This window comes from Amblyomma maculatum, chromosome 3, assembly GCF_055883805.1.
Source record: "Amblyomma maculatum isolate TAMU_Amacu chromosome 3, ASM5588380v1, whole genome shotgun sequence".
Lineage (NCBI taxonomy): Eukaryota > Metazoa > Arthropoda > Arachnida > Ixodida > Ixodidae > Amblyomma > Amblyomma maculatum.
This window is the reverse complement of record NC_139346.1, coordinates 46,670,469-46,689,727: the sequence shown is the minus strand read 5'-3', so window position 1 is coordinate 46,689,727 and position 19,259 is coordinate 46,670,469. Positions and strand designations below refer to the sequence as shown.

At 45.0% G+C, this 19,259-nt stretch overlaps 1 protein-coding gene and 1 long non-coding RNA gene across 2 annotated transcripts in view; one reads left to right on the top strand and one right to left on the bottom strand.

Annotated features, from left to right (window-relative positions):
- The window catches only part of LOC146194694 (sedoheptulokinase-like), a 153,961-nt gene that overhangs the window by 128,304 nt on the left and 6,398 nt on the right, over positions 1-19,259 (top strand). The window lies entirely within an intron of this gene.
- On the bottom strand, positions 12,543-16,829 carry LOC146194695 (uncharacterized). The gene is made up of 3 exons (XR_014705900.1): positions 16,745-16,829; positions 15,528-15,627; positions 12,543-12,802 (listed from the first exon to the last, which is right to left on the bottom strand). It is a non-coding gene; the product is annotated as an uncharacterized LOC146194695 (long non-coding RNA).

Here is a 19,259-nt window from a genome sequence, read left to right as displayed (position 1 = left end):
GGATCAAGATTCAGCAGCGTACTAGATAAAATTAGAAGCCTTTTTATTATTAAGAGAACAAGGAGTTTTGCAGTCGGTGAACGCGAATGAAGCATAGTAAGCCATTGTGAACCTAATCGTATGAAAAACACTGAGTCCGGACAGAACGCAAAGCTGCCATTTTTTTATAGGGCCTGTTGTCGACCTGGTTGGTTCTGCATAGTGTATAAGTTAGCGCAAATATTTGGATTAACTCTTCTCAATCGTCGTATGTATCATCTATGTCTTTGTCCAAGTATCTGCGCTAACTCCTTTTATACTGCTTTGTTCTGCGACCCGATACTAACCATATGGCACTTCTACAGCTAAGCTCTTTGTGTAGTAGGATGCTGAGTTGGGCGAAATGGTTGTGATTTATTTTTGATGGAAAAACAGCGCGAAACAGCCTGTGTCCCTCAGATCGTCAGATCACGTGCGGACCCTTACAACCATCACCAAGACATTCGAGCCGGATCGGTCGAATCCTTCGATCAGAGCTGTGGCGTCAGGCGCGATATACCTAAGGGATTGCATATGGGTATACTCTGTGGAAGATATGGGACCGAGAATTGAAAACGTTGGATCTACAAGGAAGGGTGCGCAGCCTCACAACAGACGACGGAATTCCTGTGGGCTTCCGCAATTCCCCACCTTCCAAGGAAAAAAAGGACAAAGAAGCAAGCTGTACGAGTGCAGCTTATGGGCGACGCACGTCTTCCACCGCAACATCGTAAGACGTTGGAAAAAGGGCCCAATTGTACTCCCAGAAACCAGTTTTTTCTTCTTTGGAAAGATGGATCCTATCCAGAAGTATCTCCAGAAAATTCAAGGTGGATATGCGGCCAAGGTTACTGGAGGAAAGCGTCAACGCCTTGGGTATGTCAACTGGAAGGCCAAACGGAGTGAGGACTTGCGTGGCTTAGTAGAGCTTTTCCACGGCAACAAACTGCGACTTGTTTTATCCGATAAGGGTGGTCATTTTATAGTGATTCCTGAAGTGATGTGGGGCAATGAAAAAGCTTCGTCAGCCGTAAAAAAAGTTTTAAATGGGTTAATGTTGACCTTGTGAATGTGAAAGTGCGTACCGTTTCACTCCTAAATAATTGCAGTTTAAACTCGTTGGCCATCTCGGTTAATAAATTACAGGCATCGGAATTTGACACTTGTTTTCTCGGCTACAACTCCAAAACATTTTTTGTGTCTATTTTTGCGGTCTTCCTGATATCGGTTTGTGGGGGTTTTGCCTTTGGCCTATGATCTGGCGTTCTGAGGACATGTGCGCTGGTAAAGCAGGGTCGTGTGATGCTATATATACCTTTTGTTTTATGAATAAAAATGTAGCTGCGAGTCAGCGCTCGTCTGTGTGCTTCCTGTTCCTTTGTCCTTCGTCCTTTTGCGCTGTTTTTCTATCCAAATCGACTGTTTGTGTAGCCTGGCCACACGAATTCATTTACATTTCTCGCCTGCTTCGCAACATTTCCCTCGTGTAGTGCGCCGGTTGCTTCACTTGAGCCTACACGTAGTCGAGTGGACACCCGATCTAGACCGATTCGCGTACTGTGAACACAAGCATAACACAAGCAATTTTGATATCCAAGGGATTGGCGACAAGGCATTTGTACATCGTGGACAGTAGGTTAACTGCATATTTTACTCTATTGGTATTAAGGCATACACTGTAGATCATTGCTGAAGTGAACTAGAATTAAAGGCATTCTAGTTTACTGTAACATTAAGATACTTTTGGAAGAACAACACGTTCCAGCACAATGACAGTGCATCCGCTCACGCAACACTCATTGTTCAACGGTTGCCAAGTTCTCGGAAAAATTTACTGTCCTTGCGTAACTGCTTTATTCGTCTGCCCTTGCCGCCTGCAATAATTGTTTATTGCGGGAAATGCAATTTAGGCCAAAGAGGCGTCACAAACCCCGGCCTTTACGGCCAACAAAGGCGCGAATCGCCTTTACGGTTACCCGTCGTACCTCTATGAGGTTCGAGATCACAGTTAAAGGTTAGGCCGGTCAACCCGTGAAGTACGTGTGTATGATTGAGGAATAGGTCCAAGAAAGTCGTTTGTTTACGAACAGTTGGATATTTATAGCTAGTATTCCAATTTACACTGCATAATAACAGATAAAAAAAGAGACCACCACGGCACAATAGTGATAAAAAAGGCTCGGTAAATAACAAGAGGGAAAACTGGCAATGAACAAAACACTGCAATAAAAGATATAGATAACAAAGCAGGTTTTCTAGATATCATAAGTAGGGGCAAGAGTTACACAGAAAACACATCGTAAAATACTAAGCCGGATCAGTATGTAGAAGAACTGAACAAAGTTAAATGGGCTACGCCTGAGTTCGCAGGTAAGCCAACGTTCCGTCAAGTGGACTTGTCTTCGTCTGGGCAAAACGATCATCACTGGCAGGGGTTGAAATATGCTTTTGCTTCCGAAGAAGAAAAGCTGGGGAGGGGAAAGTGGGTGAGAAGAAAGTAGGTGTGAAGGAATGGGGAGGGGAGAATGGGTGAAAAGAAAGTAGGTCATGAAGTAAAAAAAAAAAGATATTTAGTATGTATTTATCAGCCTGGAACCAGGGATTCTGTGGCCTGCAAAAGAAGTAAAAGCGGCAGTACTATAGGAAAAACTACAATACCGGGTAGGTGTTTAGTCACCACTTAGGCGGGTTTTGTGCAGATACACCTTACAAAGGGACAGGCTATGCAAAGGGCCCTGATAAGGCATATATCTAGGGGGACAATTCTTAAAAGGTATGGGAAGGGGGGGGGGGTACAAAGTCATAGTATAATAACCGCGCAGTGAACCACAACTGACACGAGAAAAAAAATATGTATCTCAGCCTGGAAAACAATCCCACATTGCGTTAATTGTACAGTTTATTCACAACGCATGTACACTCTATTCCCTTCCGCAATAGCATAGCCTCACATGTTCCTCTAAACACATTTCCTCCTTATCACTTGTTGCTCGAATTTGTCCTCAAACATTCTTTAATATTGTTATTATTATTTTTTGTCAGTTGTGGTTCCCTGTGTGTGTATTATTCTATGACTTATTACCCCCCCCCCCCACCCTTGCAGAAAGTTTTAAAAATTGTCCCCCTTAGATATATGCCTTATCAGGGCCCTTCGCAAACCCTCTCTTTGTAAGGTGTATCTGCACCAAACTCGCCTAATTAAGTGGTGACTAATTATCTACACTGTACTGTAGTTTTTCCTGGTACTGCCGCTTTTACTTCTTTTACAGGCCACAGGATCTTTGGTTCTAGGTTGAGATACATACTTAAGATTATTTTTTATTTTCATGTCAGTTGTGGTTCACTGTGCGGTTATTATACTGTGACTCCTCGCAATGTGCGGCGCTGCCCCGACACGTGGCGCGCCACTCGCCCCTGACGTTTCGCCGTGCACCCTCACAGGTTGTAGAATCAAGCGTCTTTCCTTTCTTTAGATCACTATCTTCGCTCACCCGCTTCTCCCCTTCGGGCCGCGCGGGTACCGGTGCGAGGATGCCCCAATACCCTTGCGTTTAGTAAGTTTTCTCGACGAGGTGCAATAACGCTATCGTGTTCCACTCTTGAAGGCGAAGCTTAAGCGTCCTGCAAATTTTTTTCCTACAGGAAATTGTTATAACAAAGTAAAAATTACAGGGGAAATGATAAGAAATACGGCAGCTGTCAAGGTATGCAAAGAATTAAGACAAGGCTGTCCTCGATCACCGCTGCTGTTCATGATTTATATGATAAATCTGCAACGGAGGATACAAGAAAGTAACCTAGATTTTAACCTTTCATATAGATTAGGCGGAAAGGCGCTAGAGCGGCGCCTGCCCGGTTTAAGTATGCAGACGATATTGTGCTGCTAGAAGAGAGTCAGGAAGTATTGCAAGCTCTAGTTAAGTGTTGCGGAGACGAAGGGGGCGCTCTAGGCTTCAGTTTTAGTGCAGTAAAATCGGGTCTGATGATTTTCAACGGCTCAACTGATCATAGTCTTAAAATTAAACGCCATGAAATACCCAGAGTATCAGTATATAAATATTTCAGGGGATGTGTAAACGAAGGAATGGCATACATTAAAAAGCATGAGCAATAACTTAAGGTAAAAGGGCGAAGAAATGCTGAGATAATGAAGCATAGAACATTGTGGGCATACAACAGGTATGAGGTTTTCAGGGGTATTTGGAAAGGAATTATGGTGCCCGGGCGTACTTTCGGAAATGCTGTTTTGTGCCTAAAGTCGGAGGTACAGTCGACATTAGAAATAAATCAGAGACCCGGAGGACCATTACCATTGGGTGCCCACGGCAAAACCACACATGAGGCAATACAGGGAGATATGGGCTGGGCATCTTTCGAAGTACGGGAAGCTCAGAATAAATATTATATAAGGATTGCCTGAGGAAATTGGACAGTAACAGATGGGCAGCTAAAGTATTTAAATACCTCTACCTAAAAATTGTTGACTCACAATGAAGGAAAAAACTAGGAAACTAACCAGTGAGTAGGCTGGTCACAAGAACGAAGAAATAAAGAGCGTTAAGCAAAAGGTGAAAAACACGGAAGGTAAAATTTGGATAAATTCGATGGAAAAGAAACAGTGTGGACCTTTACCGAAAGTGGAAAAGGCAGATCAGGAATGAAGCTTTCTTTGATAACTCAAGAGGCAGCGCCCTATGTTTTGAAACCAGATCGGGGTGCTTTAGGACACACAGCTACAAAAAGAAATTTAACAATGAAGATGACGCATGTGCAGTATGTGGTAACTCCACATAAACAATTGATCATATTATAATCGAACGTAATGGTATCAATCCGGAAGTCGATGCAGGCGCAGTCACTCTTGGCCGGGTGGATGAAGCTTCGGTGGAAGCTAGCAAAAAAACAAAAAAACAAAAACAAAAAACGTTTGGAAGACTGGTAGCTTAAAAGCAGAAAAGTGGCATAATGTTAGTAATGTAGAAACAAAAATTCAATAAATAGAAAGATGGTATAGTTAACCAATCTAGAAGAGTAATTAAGATATAGGGGGGGGGGGATGAAATGACCATGACAACAATTGCTACCACCCCGTTTCAAAGGGGACGATCCTATATTACTTCCATCCATCCATCGCTATTCTTGAAGTATTTTATGTTATTTTATTTGTACGTACTGCAGCTCCATCTGGAGCTATAGCGGGAATGGGGTGGGGGAGTGCATATTTTAAGAAATGACAAAAGGAAAAGAAAAAAAATGTAGAATCGATGTCAGCGTCTCATTGCGGCGAGCGCATCCAAGCGGTGAGCTCACACTTGCAGAGATCAGTCGCTCGTATCTTTCACCTCTTCTCAAGGAAGAAGTTAGTAAACAATACCGACTTGCTATAACATTTCTGGACGTAAGGAACAATTCAAGTCCGGCTTTCGGAAAAACCGCTTTTAATTGTGAGGTACGATATTGTAAATACTTTTGTGCAGATGTTGATGAGAGTGGTCTAAGCTTCCAATGCTTAAGAAAAATTGAATCTGGAATTTTTCCTGTTCTCGCACCGAGCACTTAAATCTTCCATAAAAGTCCAGCGAGCCTCCTTTTAGAAAATAATTGTGCGCGGCGCCTGACCAATATGTACGATTGTTTTTTTTGTGCCCCCCCCCCCCCCCCCACACACACACATATATATATATTGCCACCTGACGGTTCGAGGTAGCGCTTGAACGACAAAGAAGTTGGAGACTCTCGCGCGCTTCGGCTAGTTAACCCCTGTGGACTCTTGAGCTTGTGTCTTCGTGCTACCGTTTCTCGGGAACCTCTCTCTTGACTGTGTGTATCTGCCCCTGTTGCCGGTACCCATAAATCCCTGTCTTCGTGACAGTTTTGGTGGAGCCGCTGGGTAATTGTCCTCTCAATGTCGCACACCCCTCCGCGAACCAACGACACCGAGCTTTTGCCTGTGGACACGCCAGTTCATCGCGTCAGCCGGAGGAACCTGGGCCTTCCTCCCGAACACGGGCCCTTGGAGTCCACTTCAACAGCGAGCCTCCGGCCAGCCACGCAAAGCACTACGACAGTCATGCAAGGTACTCCTGTTTACGTTCAAAACCCCCGAGTGCCGAAATCGTTCCATGGCACTGCGCATGAAGACGTTGAGGATTGGCTAACTCAGTTCGAACGAGTCGCATCCTTTAATCAGTGGGACGACAACTTGAAGCTACGGAACGCCACTTTCTGCCTGGAAGACCATGCTTTGACATGGTATGAGAACCGAGAAGGCACAATAACATCATGGCTTCAGTTCCGCCGTCTTATCGTAGAGGCGTATATCAGCCTGGATAAGCGCGAACGAGCAGAACGTGCTCTACAATCTCGAAAACAGATGCCAAACGAGTCCGTCATGATGTATGTTGAGGACATGACGAAACTATTTCGACGTGCGGATCCCAACATGACTGAAGAGAGAAAGCTGCGCCACCTCATGCATGGGGTTAAAGAACAGCTTTTTGCTGGTCTTGTACGTAGCCCACCAACTACAGTTACCTCATTTTTAACAGAGGCGGTCACCATGGAAAAGATCCTACACCAGCGCCGCTCGGCGGTCTACGACAGCCCAATCCTCGCTACGACTGCTGCCGAGCCTCTTACAGCTGCTCTAAGAAATACTGAACAGCTCCGAGATCTTATTCGTGCGATTGTACGCGAGGAACTGCAGAAGGTTTGTGGCACGTTCCAACCCAGGGGTGATTCTCTCGCACATATGATCCGCGAAGAGATTCAGCAAGTCACGCAGCCATCTCTGCATGTTGCTGAAGCTCAAAGTACCCCTGTTCCTGATTATTCTCGTCCGACTTACGCTGAAATTCTCCGACGCCCAGTTCCCGTCCAAGCTCCGTTGTCTACGTTACCACCAACCCAGTGCATGCCCGTCCAGCAGCCAATGCAATACATTCCTGTACAGCAGCCTACGCGGTACGTGCGGCCACCGCGATCAAACTTTCGACGAACGGACGTCTGGCAGGCCCCTCGGAGCCGCCGCCTTTGCTACCACTGTGGGGAACCTGGTCACATTTTCCGATGGTGCCCTTATCGGGAACTCGGACCGGAGGGTTTTTACACCAACGCACCTAGACGCACGTTCGGACAACTACCTCGTGACATTGGAGACAACCTCGCACAAGAGAGCCTCCGGATGGCGCGCCGACAATCCAGGTCTCCATCCCCACGTCGGCAAACCGCTTCAACAACTGGTAACTTCCCGCGAGCACCGCCTGGTCGCTCGCCAAGCCCCCATCGGGAAAACTGAGTAGCGCGACCTCCGGGGGCGGGGCCGCTAATGGCCAGCACAAAGAAGTCCCCCCAATGAGAACAGATATAGATTTTGGAGCAGAAACGACAGCATTTGGTTCACGAGACCGGCTATCGCTGGACATCCCTGTGTGCATCGATGGTCATAATGTCAGCGCTTTAGTGGATACCGAAGCAGACTTTTCGATTTTGAGTGGGAAACTGGCAGCGACCCTTAGGAAGGTTATGACACCATGGTGTAGCACGCAAATACGCACGGCTGGGGGGCATGTAATTACTCCTATTGGACAGTGCACGGCTAGAATCCAGATTCGTACGTCAACGTTCGTTGTCAGCTGCGTCGTTCTCCGGGAATGCTCTCGTGATTTGATTCTCGGTGTGGATTTCCTGCGGGAATATGGCGCCATCATCGATCTCCGACAGCGAACGGTCTCGTTCTCAACGGAGAAAGCGGCTGCCAGCCCCACCGATGGCCAACGTCCGTGCGCCCTACGGGTTTCAGCCGAGTGTGTTTCAGTGCCTCCCCGCTCCAGCGTGTTTGTGAGTGTTGTGTGCGACGGGCTTCGTGACGGGCCGATAATAGCTGAAAGCAACCGTTCTCTTTTATTTTCTCATGGCATCTGTGCAGCTCGAAGCTTAATTATTCTCAATAATGGTCACTCTGAGCTTCTCGTCACGAACTTCACGAATGAATCTCGCCACCTCTATCGCTCTACTGCCATCGCTTTCGGCGAACTGTTAAAGGAAGTTTCTGAATGTTTTGCGTTTGACGTTATTGATACTCCCAGTGTTCTAGACCGCATCGATGTTAGCAGTGACCTTTCTTTCTGTCAACAACGCGCCCTGCGTGCCTTACTGCTGGAGTACGCCCCGTGCTTTGCCTCATCATCGAAAGTCCGGCAAACTTCTATCGCCAAGCATCGCATCATAACGTCTGACGATGCCCGACCTATTCGACAGCAGCCGTACCGTATTTCGGCCAAAGAACGTGAGGCAATTCGGACACAATTCCAGGAAATGCTTAATGATGATGTTATTCAGCCGTCTAAAAGTCCGTGGTCGTCGCCCGTCGTGTTGGTTAAGAAAAAAGATGGCACGCTGCGTTTTTGCGTTGATTACAGGAAACTGAATGACATCACAAAAAAAGATGTATATCCGTTGCCCCGTATCGACGATTCACTCGATCGACTTCGCAACGCCAAGTTCTTTTCCTCCATTGATTTAAAAAGTGGTTATTGGCAGATAGAAGTGGATGAGCGCGATCGGGAAAAGACTGCCTTTGTGACACCCGATGGCTTATATGAATTTAAAGTATTGCCTTTCGGTCTCTGTTCAGCGCCAGCGACGTTCCAGAGAATGATGGACACCGTACTTGCTGGTCTTAAATGGCAAACCTGTTTGGTTTATTTGGACGACGTCATCGTGTTTTCAGAAACGTTTGACCAACATCTTAAGCGGCTGCGAACGGTATTGGACGCTCTTCGCTCGGCCGATTTGACACTCAAACCGGAAAAATGTCACTTTGGATATCAGCAGCTAAAATTTCTCGGTCATGTGGTTAGCGCTGACGGTGTCCGGCCTGACCCTGAGAAAACAGCCGCTGTAGCCAATTTTCCCATCCCTACCACGAAGAAAGCAGTCCGACGTTTCTTGGGCCTGTGCGCGTACTATCGCTGTTTCATTGCCGATTTTGCCAAGATTGCAGAACCTTTGACGCGCCTGACACGTGATGACGTCCCGTATGTCTGGTCTTCCGAGCAGCAGGAGGCATTCACCGAGCTGCGCCAACGGCTGCACAACCCTCCCGTTCTTGCACACTTCGATGAGGACGCTGCCACCGAAATTCACACCGACGCCAGCAATGTCGGTCTGGGTGCTGTTCTGGTCCAGACCCAGCAATGCGAGGAAAAAGTGATCGCTTATGCCAGCCGCACCCTTTCTCGGGCAGAATCAAACTATTCAACTTCTGAAAAGGAGTGTCTCGCCGTCGTTTGGGCCACAATGAAATTCCGACCTTACCTCTACGGCCGTAAATTTAAAGTTGTGACAGACCATCATGCTTTGTGTTGGCTAGCTAGTCTTCGAGATCCATCAGGACGTCTTGCACGGTGGAGCCTTCGTATGCAGGAGTTTGATTACTCTATCGTTTATAAATCCGGACGTAAACATGAAGATGCTGACACCCTGTCTCGATCACCCGTGGAGTTGGCCCATGACAGTACGGATGAAGACGCCCATTTTCTTGGCATTATCAGTTCCTCTGATTTAAAGGCCCGGCAACGGGCTGACCCAGACCTCAAAACTGTGATCGATCATCTGGAGGGTTTCGATTCGACAGTATCTCGACTGTTTGCTAAGAACTTGTCATCCTTCTGTACGCGCGACGGAATCCTCTACAAGAAAAGCGCCGGCAACAGTGACCGAGCCTATCTTCTAGTCATCCCTGCAGATCTCCGCGATGAAATCCTTCATGCTTGCCATGATGAACCCACCGCTGGACACTTGGGCTTTGCACGCACTCTTACCAGAGTGCGCCAGGCCTACTCCTGGCCCAAACTTACCGCCACCGTTCATCGATATGTTAGAGGTTGCCGCGAGTGCCAGCGACGCAAGACACCGCCATTGAAGCCAGCGGGTTTCCTGCAGCCTATTCCCCCACCGCTAGTACCATTCGACCAAATTGATATGGACTTTCTTGGCCCTTTTCCTCTATCGTCAGCTGGCAATAAGTGGATTATCGTGGCTACAGATTATCTGACACGTTACGCGGAAACTATGGCGGTGCCACGTGCAACATCCTCCGAAGTGGCACAATTTTTCATGACGCAGATCGTCCTCCGCCATGGCGCCCCTTCATACGTCATTACTGATCGTGGCAAGGCATTTACAGCGCGTCTTCTTGAAGAAGTTTTCCAACTAAGCCAGACACATCACCGAAAGACTACTGCTTACCATCCTCAGTCTAATGGCCTTACTGAGCGACTAAACAAAACAATAGCGGACATGCTCGCCATGTATGTCGATGTCCGGCATAAAACATGGGACGAGATATTGCCTTATGTCACATTTGCATATAATACGGCCGTCCAAGAAACAACTCGATTCACTCCGTTTCGCCTAGTATACGGACGCGATGTACAGACCATGCTCGACGCTATGCTGCCATGTGCGGCTGACGACCAGCTGCTTACCGCTGACGCAGAAGAATTCACCAACTACGCTGAGGAAGCTCGCCAACTCGCTCGTACTCACATTACAAAACAGCAAGCAACAGATGCACGCCGATATAACGACCGCCATCGCTATGTCGTGTTCCAGCCTGGTGACAAAGTCTGGGTGTGGACACCTGTCCGGCGCCCAGGCCTGTCAGAAAAACTTCTCAATCGTTACTTCGGACCTTACAGAGTGTTGCGTCGCCTCTCAGAAGTTACGTACGAAGGTATTGCTGACGGAACTGTACCGAGTTCTAGTCGTCAGTGCTCGTCTGACCTGGTGCATGTGCTTCGCATGAAGCCGTATTTTACCCGCTGAAAGTCATATTTGCCATCCGGAGCAGTTTTTTTTTCTGTGAGCTTGCGGTTTTTTTTTTCGAGGGGGGGGGGGGGGAATAATGCCACCTGACGGTTCGAGGTAGCGCTTGAACGACAAAGAAGTTGGAGACTCTCGCGCGCTTGGGCTAGTTAACCCCTGTGGACTCTTGAGCTTGTGTCTTCGTGCTACCGTTTCTCGGGAACCTCTCTCTTGACTGTGTGTATCTGCCCCTGTTGCCGGTACCCATAAATCCCTGTCTTCGTGACAATATATATATATATATATATATATATAGCGGTTTAAGCTTCTAATGGGTACCAAACATTTGCTTCTAAAGTTTCTCAATACTTTCAAAACTTTCCCAGAATTTAGCCACAATTCTTTGTTACATGCAGACAGACATAATTAGGCGTAGCATAACGAACACAGAACAATGTACGCATGGAGAGCATAAGCGTGTGCATTAGAAAGCGCAAACTATTTGAATGACAGCGTCGGGTTTTAATAATGAGAGGAAAAAAAAAGGAATGCGGATTCTTCATAGTCGCCTCCAAACGGCATCGAGAGCGGAGGAATGTTGAGAACGTCACTCGCGTACGTCATGGCCCTGCCTTTGAGACTTTCCTTTTTCTTCGCTTTTGCTGTTTTGCTGTCTCGTTGACGTTGGGCCGAGTCGCCAAACCTCTCTCCTGAAAGGGAGAGCAACAAAGAAAGCGATAAAGTGTTAGACCTACCAAGATCAATGACTGAACTTGTCCTTTGTAGTGCTTTAATATTAAAACAAAGATGGTTGGTAGGTGGGGTTTAACGTCCCAAAGGAGGCGACTATGAAGAATCCGCATTCCTTTTTTTCCCCCTCTCATTATTGAAACACGACGCTGTCATTCAAATAGTTTGCGCGTTCTAATGCACAGCTTATGCTCCCCATGCGTTCAGCCTGAACTGCTGTCTTGAGCCGACGTCACAAACCAAGCAAGAAAACAAGTATATAGGAAAATGCCAGAGTGATGACATGAAAGAGTTTGAAGGTGGTTTTTTTCTTATCCTATACAAATGCAGTGCCAGCGCGAAGTTAATGCTAGATCTCAGCGAGCAGTGCAGCACCATTCACTCTAAAAAAAAAAGGTGTGATCTTAGTCTTTTTGGGGGGTAAACTGCTTGTCGCTGAGCTAACACCTTTTTGGAGTAAGGTTACGCTGTGTCTTGAAGACTAAGTATTTATGCCATTGCATGTAGTGTAACATTACGCTTCTGGTAGCATAAACTTTCACCTTCACAAGCAGTGTAACTGTATTCTACCTAGGCATAACGTTGCACTTTTCATAAAGGCCTATGTTTTAGACTGTCGATGGCATAAGCATACCCTTGCATCAAAGGTGCAAGTTTGCACCTTGACAACGTAAACTTATCCTGTATGTACAGGTGCAAAGTTACCATTTTAGAGTATAAATTTATATTACGACAAAGAGCGCAAAGTTTTGCACCCTTATGGCGCAAGCTTATACCACCAGGAGAAGGATAACGTTGCCCTCCAAGCAGTTTAAAGTAATGCCATATTACATAGGGTATCTAAGCATCATCTTGTGGTATATATATGCTATCCACACAAGAGTACTATTACCAATCTGCATCGTAAACTTGGTCACTGGAAGCAGGAATAAAGCTAACCAATACATTTCAAGATTTTCTGGAAGGAAAGATTATGTTGAAACATTGCAATATCTTTGTGTCGTCTGGAGTGTGACAGTGAGCAATGTTTCAGGTGAGGTAGGCTGTGTCATGTTGTGTTCAAGCCGTAAGTTATGTTGCAGAGTGAACAAAAAGAATTTACAGAACAATCGGTTAAGATAACATACCATGGTGTTTATTTCACCTCATTATACACCGAAGTTGCAGCAAGGAACTGGATAATCTTCTCCGCACAGTCAGGGCAGGGATGTACCACGTATTTGACCTGCATAGAAAAGAGAACTTGTAATCGGTTACTCACAAAGAAAGTCTTACAAAACATCCTTATGGAGTAATTAATTCACATATAAAAATAACACTGCACAAAGGGCAAGTAAAAAGGAAGACAGATGGAAATAGTGCACCAGTACAGGCTTCCAAGTGTTTATATAATGAGAATTGTGAACTCACACAATATATAGATCAATGAAAATTCTCCAAATCTGAGCTTTACCTGTGCCACTAACACACACATAGGCAACTAGCACATTGCAATCTCACAAAAAATTGACAATATGCTCAATAAGACACAATATACAATGAGACATATTCTTGTTAGGAGCAGGGTCAAGCCATAGGCATCACTGATGTTGGACTACCCAGAAGGTCATTTAAAGAAATATGAATGAAAACATATTGATAAAATAGAAGCTAGCCTAATAAAGGCAATAGATGTGATTTAAAAAACCCCTCCCTCTACTCGTTCATATGTGCAGTTCTCCTTTTTTTATCATTAGCTTTTTATGTTAAACTTTGTTTTATCACCTTCACTTTCACCTTTGTTGTTTGCTAGTTTCCACTCCAACACCCAAACATTATAGATTGCTTTCACACCTGACCATACCAGTGGTCTTGTTTCTAGTCACTATGGTCTCACCCTCCTAGAAAACACTGTCTCTGGTCCTTCATGACATTATCTTATGTTGCCTATAGTGTTAATGTTTTCCTGAGACTACACTGTCTTTAGTCATCTGATCATCCATCACAAGTGACAACTGCAAATCTCTTCTTCTTTTTTTTTTGGGGGGGGGGGGGGAGAGGTTCTTTTGTTCTTGCATTCATTGTCATTTCTCATGAATATAACGAATGAAGCTTGTTCCTGCAGAGCTTGCTCCTGCAGGGGTATGTCTAAGGCCATTCTATTGTTTCTGCCTTTAGTGCAGCTTACATTCCTGGAAAAAGGCATGAATATACCACAGAAGCTATGCCTTATAAAATGCGGGATACCACTTCTAAAAGATGGAACATTTCATGCTAAAAGAGCAATGATAGCAAGGCACATCCAAAGCACCTTCTGCACATGTGCATTACTGCAGTGATGTCACAGATGCAGAATTATGTAAAGCATGGCAATAAAATGCAACTTTTACATAAGTTCATTGCTAGTTTCACACCACGCATCAGCTTATGCCGATGCCAAAAACTTCTCAAGACTGCCGTTTCACTTCAAAACTAGATTATCTTGCTCAGGAGGCAAAAAACAATACACTTCAATACCCCTATAATTCCTTGAACAAACCACAAAGCTTGAGATTCTATGTATTGCTGCTTCATGTAATGCTCGCAGCACATGCAGCAGGAATAAAATTTCTCATAAACTGCAATTTGCCAGAACTGTCCACTGCTTATCTCTTTAGATGCCTAACTAATGAAATTGTAAATGCTGACCAATATTATACAAGAATGATTATTAAAAAGTGTTTACAACAAATTTCTCGAAGATTATGTTCTTTACCTTTACAGATTGGAAATCATAAACTATGAAGAGACACCCGTGCAGTCTCTGCCGGTGGGTTGTGCAACAATGTGGACTTTGGGTACCTGGTACAGCTTCAGGATTAGACTTAATTATCTATTCTTTTTGTTTATAAGAGGCAATATGAAAACTGCAAAATTGAAGGCTATTAATGAGTGAGCCTAGGCCTAAAACCCTCCTCATCATCTATGTGGTCTAACATAATGAGCATCAAAAATATTTCTTTAAAAGCTTTGTAAGTTGGTTTTTCCACATTACATAACTAAAAAAGGGTGTTGCTGACATTTCTTATTCAGATAATATAGACATATTTTGTGTTTTTGATGATGCAGAAGAAGCTAACATGATTCTGGCAACAATACCAAGTGCAGCAACATTTTTTACATGCAATGTGGGAAAGCAAGACAATAGTTTTCAAATATGCCTTTCCTTGTTCAATATTCTGAACTACATTGCTCTTTAAGAAAATTTAAGAACTGGGCTCACCTATAATATCGGGGACCCTCATTTCTGGTATATAATACTGTCCCCTAAAATTAAAATGCAAAAGTTAAGTTAATTTTGGTTGATTAGCCATTCAACTATTATCCTCTACCACAGACATGTCCACTGTGCTGCACAATCCAGTTCTAATTGTACTGCAAATTTCATTTCATTCATTCTCCCTTTATAGGCCCATAGACATGACATAGGGGGTAGTGGTGGAACACAAGGAAAATATGCTGAGTACAAATGGCACAAAACAATATAAAGAACACAAAAGAAACAATAAAACTGGAAGTGCTAAAATACTGTTCTTTACATATCACCTGCAGTACTTCATTTTTAGTTTCATTCTATTGTGGACATACCTAGCAACATAAGAGCATGTGAGTTGTTGAAAATTACACCCATCAGAGAACATAACCTTACTGCTGAGAACCAAGTACAAACAATTTAAATATTAGGTTTTGAAGAAAAAAAGAAAAGAGGCATACATTAACAGCTCACTCAATAAAAAGAAGTCAACATGTTCAGATCGATTACATACTGAAAAAATTCCTCCCTTGCTAACTTGCTCAATAGCACTGATTGGTTCCGAAATCAATGTAATGCCAGGGCTATTGCTCCTCAGCATAGAAAAATATGCTCTTTGATAGACATAAAGCAACAATGAACAGACCACAATGCCACAGCTATGTCGAAAAATACATACCACACAAATCTTGCCGTAAGTAGTCGTCCAGCGCTGAAGAAAGCAGGTTGATCTTTAGTAACAGCACTTCTACACCGTATTCCTCCTACTGGCAGGTACGCTGCAGCAAAGGTATCATTCATAACATTAGCATGATACTCGTAACTAGTACGTACATAACTATAGTACAAAAAATAATGGCACCACACATGCCAAAACAATGACTCAAATATTTTGACAATGAGCTTAAAAGCTACAACTCCTGTTCCTAGATATACCTATAACAATATCTGCCACCTCTTTACAGTCGAAATAACTGCTTAAATAAACTAGAATAGCAGATTTATGACAAACTGCTAGCACAATGACAATACACATTAACTTCAATGAGGGAATGTCTCAGTACCAGTGAATTGTAGTAATGAGTATAACGCAATGTCTGACAACAGAAACTACAGAAGGAAAAGAATGTGTTGTTATTGGTCAGGCATAGCCTCCTTTCTATGGGTCAGGAGGCTGAAAAGTTCAGAATGGAAATAGCTGAGTAGAAACTATAGCAAATCCCAAATGAAAAATATTAGTGATATAAAAATTTTCCTCAGCTCGCTAACGAAAATTAGCACATTTAATCAAAATAGCTGTTTGGGCCAGTTGGTTCATACTTACACCCTAAAAGACCAGCGAAAAAAAAAAAAAGAAAACAGGTACAAAGGAACACAAAACGTATTTCAGTGCCCGTCCTATCATTTTTGGTTCCTTTGTCCCCGTAATTATTTTTTTTTTGCGCTGGTCTTTTTATGTACCGATTACAAAAAGAAAGTCAGTCTTAAAGCAGAGAAGGGGTGACACATGGTTTGCTTCAATGCTGAAGACATCTGATCACCAGCTAACCCAGATTTTTCACTTGTTAAGTGATTTGATCGAGTCCAATATTTATTATCAGTTCTTAACATAAGTGATCAGCAAGTTAAATAACACTATTTACTCGCACACGCCCTCAAACACAATGAAACTTAATTGATAAGTCACTGTCTGGGCGTGCACCATATTGCACGGCATGAGCGAAAATGGCAACACGCAAGGAGACACACACATGGCACGCGACATAAATATTCTCCGACGATAATCCCAAGCAGTATACATTGAGGCAGATGTCAGTGATCAGCAATATGTGCCACAAAAGTGCGCGTGTCAAATTAAACGCCCCTTTCTGGACGGAAACAATGCTTTGGACTTACCAGCACGGATAGCGGAGACCAGTTTCAAATTCTTTGAAGAAACGACAGTCTACGTTCTTGCGCAGACGAGACGAAGGACTTGAGCCTGCAGCGAAAAAAAAAAAGCGTGAGAAATGTCTTTCCTGCACATTGCGTCACTGCGACAGTATACATGTACACGAATCGGCTCGGTCCCACCTCTGGTCTCGACGCCATCAGCTCAAAACTGTGGGGTTAAATCGGCGTTCTGAAAGCGTGACTTTAGGATATCAAGCGCGCTGCCTTCGAACGTACAGGTTGCTGGCAAAAGAACCGTAAACTTAACCCATCACCCTGCATGGTCTCCCGCATTTATGGCAACGTTCCCGTAAAGCAGCAACAACAGACGATCAAAATCGATTGTAGGCAGCGAGCAAAAATAATGCGGCATGCAAACACGTCAATGCGTATCACCGGGACTGCATTAGCGCTCGTCGACGCATACTTTCGACCGCGGGATATGCTTGTGAGCGTCGTAGACGACTAAAAATGCACCATTAACATCCCGCAGAAAGGTCGTGACCATCTGAAAATTTTGGGATGCGCCGCTCCTCCAGTCTGAACTGAGGGAGTGGTATGCTCAGGTCGGGATCCAAGACGTCGTGCTCAGAGGCCGTTTCACAGACAAACAAGCAGCGTCGCGGACGTAAGCAATAACAAAACATGTTCAGGCCAAGTTAAATAGCAGAGAAAAACACGTAAAACGAAATGTAAAACGTCACTTACATGCGCGGCTGAAATTTGGCGTCAAGGATCCGTTGGAACACCACACCGCGACGACCAGCCATCCGCCGTTTCATTCCGAAGTTCACACTTTCACGAAGTCGTTTCATAGTGAGGCATCGATGAGCGCACTCGATGAAATAATAGCTGAGAGCAACGGAACTTTTCTCAAAACACAGATGAGTACCAACGACAAAGAGCACGAACGCTGACTCGTGCGGCAATCGCCGTCATCGTCTTCTCGGACTCGCAGGGAACGCAGGCAGGCTCAAGCAACTACGAACACGTGACGCCGTGTTGAGAATAAAAGCAACAAAACTAAAAAGCAACTGCTTCGCTTCTCGCTTCACCACCACTCCCCCCTCACCTCCCCTTTCTCCTTGTTTTGCAGCGTACACACTTGTCTGTCCACCCTTGTTCTGAGTTCGGCCTTGCGCCCTCCACGGTCAAGCTCGCGTAGGAGTCAAAAGACGGGACGAATAAGGGGTGTCGGGGGGGGGAGGTGAGGGGGGAGGCACCGCTTTTTGTAAAAAGATAAGATACTCCCAACTTTCGACGATTCCCCCCCTCCTCCGGGGAAAAACGGGGGGTCCTTTTGTGGTAGCTCTTGATAGGACATCGGACGGGAAGTAGAAACACAGCCGCACCCAGCTTGAAACCGGTTACCATCATAAAAAAAAAAAGAAGAAACAAGCGGCAAACTTTTATTTGCTTGAGCTGCAGGGACGAAATGGTGTAAAGTCATGTGAAAGAGACTAACGTCTTCCGTGCGGGTGATTGCGCAGGGTATATTTAAGCCATGCGGTTTCAGATAGCATAAATCCCGAAGTTACCCTCCTTTTACACTCTTTTTTTAGAGTGTTGGCGTATACTGAGCGCCTAAATGCAAATGAACAGTTACATTAACAGGCAGACAACTGCTGCCTAATGTTGCGAGGAATGAAGCTCGTAAATTGAAAGCGGGAAAGGAGGGAAGGCACTGACTGGGAAGTGACGACATTATTCTGCAATGGGAATTAGGACACACAAAAAGCAGCAGTTTGACCGGTGAGCAAATACAGCAGGCGTTGAGGAAGAGGTAGGTGAGGGACCTGTGACCACGTAGAACGACTTATGTTAAAAAAGGGAAAATTAAACTCGCAGGAAGGAACAAGAAAAGCACGAAGCTGGTGAAATATCAAGTTTAAAGAGGTCACCGGAAAACGACAGGCGGCTTCAAGCGGACATATATTAGAGAGACAATAACGGTAAAGCTTTCTTAATATTTAATCGACAAAAATGGGAATCTTGCATCCTCAGAACCACTTCCCGAGATGTTATGCTCCCAGCCTAAAAGGGCTCTGAGAATCATCTCAGGCGGCCTCGAGAGGTTCCTGTGGCCGCGCGCTATGGCGTGCGCTCTCGTGTCAGGACTCTGCATTCATCGAGAACAAGGGCTCGAACTCTCGCTTGCTCTTCGCCAGGTATTACGCGCGTAATGTGAGAACGCTCCGTGTATGCTCTATCGGACGTATGCTGTCAGGCGCCCACCCCAGCAGCTTGTGCGGTGTGTCGCACGCGTGATCAGTCTGCGACAAGACGCTGCGGGCATGCAGCTCTGTATGTACAGCCTATTTGTACTTTGTTGCGTAAAAATTGCAGTAGCCACTTGCGCGCACTCGGTTTTTGGATAGTGCTTGTACACTAGCTCGATATAGCGACGCAATCTCGTCGACATTGTGTATTTTGCAACTAATGTACAAAGCTCCTCTTCTCCTTTATTGCTAGTGCTCCC